At 41.2% G+C, this 5,510-nt stretch overlaps 1 protein-coding gene across 1 annotated transcript in view; it reads right to left on the bottom strand.

The window, feature by feature from the left end:
- Positions 1-5,510, bottom strand: part of PLXDC2 (plexin domain containing 2) — a 467,547-nt gene that overhangs the window by 421,354 nt on the left and 40,683 nt on the right. The window lies entirely within an intron of this gene.

Genomic DNA, 5,510 nt, shown 5'->3' on the forward strand with positions numbered 1-5,510 from the left:
CCAAACTGCCTGAATTTGGCCAGTTTCTGATCTTCTCAGTGGGAAATGGTAATCACAGCCCTGGTGAAAGAGATCTCTTCAATTATATCCTGAGGTAAAGCCAAAGGCTAAGTGAGATATGGGCACACTTCTTAAATGGTAAATAAGGAAACCACAGTGTTAGAACACTGACTGTTTGGAACATGCAGAGACTACAAGTGTTAATTCCATTGTGAACAGGCTGGCCAAGATAATGTCACTTTAGTTCTCAATATGCCTGCCACTCTTAGTAAAGCTGGAGTTTGGAGAGTAATTGGCTTCATAGGCAGCTTTGTCAGACAGACTGTAAGCCCCCAAACTCCCTGACTCAGCTTCATCATTCATGCTGAAGGCAGCAAGTCTAGGTCTGGTAGCAGAAGTAAAGAAATACAGTAGAGAAAACTAAAACTAGGCTGTAGAGACAAATTAAATTGAAAAGGAGCATAACCAAGACCTTAAATCCAAACAGTTCTGCACAGTGCCTTCCTCAAAACATTATCAGCTTTCAAAACATAACAGAAATAAGGGGAAACAGCAATATAAAGCAGGGCTGTCCAACTTCAAAGTGTCTGTGTGCCCCAGGCCATACACCACGAGGGCCACATGCCACAAGGGCTCCATGCTTTAAGGGCTCCCAGGACCTCTCAGTGTGCTAGTCCCCCCTCCCCACAGCCACTGTCATGTGAGCCTGCCCACTACAGTGTGGGCAGCACCAGCCTCCCCTGCCATCTTTCCCAATGTGAGCCTGCTTCCCCAAGCGCTGTGCCTGCAGAAGAGCACTTTCACCGCTGCCATGCGAGCAGTGTGGTCTCCATGCCTGTGTCCTCATGCTGGTACTGCTGTGCGAGCAGACCAAGACTCCCCCTATCCCCACCCCTGCCTACCCAGACAGCAAGCTTATTAGCCTCCCTCCAGCCATGTTGTCCTGCCCGACAGACCCTGAGGCTGCAGCAGCAGAAGCAACAAGGGGAGTGGGAGCCAGGCAGGAGCCCACAGGCTGCATATTAATCCTTTACGGGCTGGATATGGCCCACAGGGCATCAACTGAACAGCCCTGATATAAAGTATAAATTTGAGGGGAATAAAGATACAATATAGGAAAACTACAGTTTTTTCTCTGTCCATGACATAAGACAACAGTCTACTATGATCACTTTTTTAATGGACTACTGGCTGAATTACTGAGGTCCTTCCTCAGTTTTACTCAATCCTTGAAAGTCAATGAAAGTTTGCCAAAGTAAGGACTGAATAAATACCCAGTTATATTACTACTATTTGAAATTTACATAACCTTGATATTTGTGGTGAAGACAATAAAGTATCTAAATTAAATGCCCAGTCAGATATATCCTGAGTTACCTTCTTTTTCCCTTTCAATGATAAAAAGGAAATGTTTGTGGTGTTGGCAAATTGATTAATTTAATGAAAAGGGGCCAGAATGCACTGTTCAGTGCTGACAAGACAGGGGTTTTGTTACACCTGCTGCCAAAATTGGTCTTTTTCAAACAAGGGAATTGCTTCAAGAGTCAGAAAATACAGACTGTTTTACTGGGATTGTTCAGTAGAGTTCTACACACTGAAATAGTAATTGTTGAGAAACACATGAAACCTAAAATGTCTTAACACTGTTAATTTATCCAACTTCCTTCCCTGAGTCAGAGGACTGGAAGGAGCCGCAAGGCTCCTGTCCTGTAGTCCCCCAAACAGATGTAGGATTCACTGTTCCCAAATGCTCCCAGACAGATGGCTATCCAGTCTTTCCTTGAAAATCTCCAGTGAATGAAGTTCCAAAACCTCCACAGATAGCTTGTTCCACTGTCCTGTTACTCTTACAGCTAGGAAGTTTTTCCTGAGATTTAATCAAATCTGATTTCTGAAGTTGAAACCCACTACCTCATGCCCTGTGCTCTGTGGCAGAGAAGAACAGTTTTTCTCCATCATGGAAGCCTTTCAAGTAATTGAAGATTACTGTTATATTCCCCTCCCACATAAACTAAACATGCCTCCCATCCCAAAATGAATATACAAATCTTTTTACCTCTTCCTCATTAAGCTTGAATTTCCTCTCCTTTGTCACTTAACTCTGGATCTTATCCAGTTTTTCTATATCCTTCTTAAAATGCAGTCCCCAGATCTGGACACCACACTTTGACTGAGGTGTCAGAGTTTTTGGTGGTAGCCGTGTTGGTCTAAGGACGGACATACGTATGCAAGGTTCTTTAGGTAGATGTGATATCATTCATTAAACCAGCTGAGTAGCTGGAAAAATGTTCTTTGCCAGCTTTCGGGCACAAGCACCCTTCTTCAGGCATAGGGAGTCTCTGCTGTTGTTCTAAGATCTCAGAAATTCTACTCAGTTTTCCAGCTACTCAGTTGGTCTAATAAATTATATCACATCTACTCAAAGAAACTTGCCTACACTCTGGCTGAGGTCTGACTGGCACTCTCTAGGACAAGTCCGGAAGCGGGGAAGCCCAACTTTCGTTGCTTCCAGAGATGTGCCCCAGAGATTGGGAGGGGTGCTTCTCTGGAAGCAGGGAAAGCCGGGCAGGTGATTCCCAGGCTTGAGGGACATGATCCTGCCCAGAAATTCTTGGGGTGTGCAGGATCAGGCCCCATAAACCCAAGGAATGCCTGCCCAGGTCAGCAAGAAAGTGCAGACAGCTCTGGGCTGCTTGTGCTCTCCTGCCATAAAACAATTAAGTGGCACAATTTATTACTACAGGTTGTCACAGACAAATTTTAGTGCAAAAAAAATATGGACATCTATTTGCTGTTGCTTTGTGCCACCATAAAAATGGTGCTGATACCATGGCACAAAGGCAAGGTCTGTTTCTACCCCGAGTTAAACTATGCACCTCCCATGGCTTGCTTCAGTTAATGCAACCCAGATGTCATTTGACAGTTTTCTTCCGAAACCATTATGTTGCTGTCTCATGCAGAGTTTATGACCTGTTATAAATCCCAGATACTTCTTTGCAGTGTTACCGCCAAGCCAGCTATGCCCCATTCTGTATTTTCATACTTGATTCTAATTCCATCTGTGCAGCACCTCACATTACTCTGGTGAATTTCATTTTCTTGTCTGTTACCCAGTTCTCCAATTTATCAAGATCCCTTTGAATTTTAATCCGATCTTCCAAATTGTTTGACCTAAGTTTGCTGATCTTACATATACACTGAAAGATGAATTGGTTTATTCAGCTTTTTTTCCCCGATGAGAGAGATTAGCTTTAGAGGTGGTGGCGGCTAGATGGGGATGACTCTGAGTTTTCTAGAGGAAGATTTTGCAGTTCTTTTCAGTATTTTTTTTAATAATGTTGCCTCTCCATCCTCTGTGGATTTCCTCAACACAAGAGAAATTCCCATGGGTGCCTGATTATGTATATTTTATGATCCCTTTGCATCACTGAAGGAAGACAAAGTAATAATAGGGGAAAGGGACAAGGAACCCCTTGCATTATCATCCAGGTATCATAAGCACATTCTTATTTGCATTTATATGAGAATTCCAGTCAAAAGCATAGTAAATATTTGACACAACAAGGGACTCTGCAGTGAAACACCAAGTTTACAAAAGCAACTGACAGGCTGCAGGGGAACTTGACAGACAAAAGGCTGTCAAGATTCCTGAAGTCCCAGTGGAAATCTGCCTTGATTTAATCAGCACCAAAAATTTTTACTCATAACACAGACAAAGCTAAAAAGGTATTCAGGGAAACTAGAACCCTTTTAATTACTTAGCTGACAGGACACATCTAAAATACAAAAGGTTCTTCAGATTGATTATAACAAGAAAAAGGCTAAAATGTTATAATGCAGTAAAAATCCTGATACAATTCATTTTTTAAAGAATTTAAAACTGAATCTCAAGACTTCTATCCCAAATCTCTTTGAAACCATTGTTTTGTAGCTGTATCTAATCTATAGACACTATCTATTGGCATGTAGAAAGACTGTCATCATTATTTTATTTTGGAGAGTTACAATTTCCCTTTACAGAATCTATGAGTACTGTGGGAGAGGAAAAAGGGTGTAGTAAGCCACACAACCATCTGCAACATGACAGTGGTAAGCAGCACAGAACAGAATATGTAGTGAGACAGAAATGTTCCTATCAGTTCAATATGCTGTTTGGATGTCTTGACCTTTATAAAAACTGCAAATCTTTTTGACTTCCATCAGTACATTTTTAGGGTGGGAGGGAGGTTGGAGGTTTTGGGGTTTTTTTGGCTTGTTTGGGGTTTTTTTTGGCAACATCACAAAGGACCTTTAATATGAAGGTATCAGTACTGAGTCTCTCAGTGGAAGAATCTCAAATTCTTCCAAAAGTGTGCACACTAAAAGCAGTGCAAATAATTGAGTTTTTTGTTCAGTAACCAAACCAGGGGAAAAATATCTGGTGTCTATTTGCTGTTGTAAGAAGCTTGAAAATTCAACTCACCAAGCTCAATTAAATTATTGATTAGTGCTACAACTGACCATAACCAAATCAAGCCTTGAAGATGCATATTACCAATGAAAAGGAGTGGCCTGTTGTGGGGCTGGAGCAACATGGCAGTCTTAACATGCCAGTTTCACATGTATTTTTACATACCCATATTTATATCATTTTGATTACTACATTGGGGACCTTCCTTTTTAGATTCTGTGCATGTTCTTGCTTATCATATCCAGTATCTCAAATGTTGAGGGAAATCTGAGGGATTATCCACACAACTTACTTATTCTGGAGAAACTTTATTAACACCCATCCATTTCAGTTTTGTCCTTTTTGTACATTCCACATCAGCACTGAGGCCAAGACATACTATTTAATATACAGGTTTCAATACTTCAGCATCTAGACAATTTCCAAAAGACAGCTTAGGAGAAATACAAAGCATTCAGAGGCTACAAGATTTCAACTAATGATTAAAAAAATGGTGAACAAATCAAGCCATTTTTCCTTCTGAAATAAGTACTTTAAATTTTTAAAGTAATAGGAAACTTTCCACTTGACTGAAAATGAAATATTTAATTTCGGGTACCTGTAAGTAAAGCAAAAAAGGGCTAAGTCCACAAAACTGACAGCTTAGGAGGTGACATCTACCTCCCCCCCACCAAATAGTGCAGGGGTTAGAACACTTACCAAGGATGTAAAAGGGTAAACCACCATGGCTTTACATCTTTCTGGAAGGTCAAGGTATGCAAATGATCCATTAACACAGAGCAGCTCGTACTCTGTAAAGCCTTGCCTCCTTTTCACCCCACAGTGAATTGTTCATACCTTAAAATTGGTTTTTTTCATTTGATATCACTGCTTACAATGCCCCTCTGTTGTCTACATTGGGCACATATGGTAATCCCTACATAAAAAGTGAATGGACACTGCTCTAAGGGCCTAGTTACACTCTAGTTGAGCAGCTCAAATGTTGACTGGTGTAATACTAGCTCAAGTTTGGAGCGGTCACACCTTAAGGCTTAAAAACTCTGACTCTCAACCACCTCCA

Source organism: Gavialis gangeticus, unplaced genomic scaffold, assembly GCF_001723915.1.
Source record: "Gavialis gangeticus isolate Ggan-Ray unplaced genomic scaffold, GavGan_comp1, whole genome shotgun sequence".
NCBI lineage: Eukaryota > Metazoa > Chordata > Crocodylia > Gavialidae > Gavialis > Gavialis gangeticus.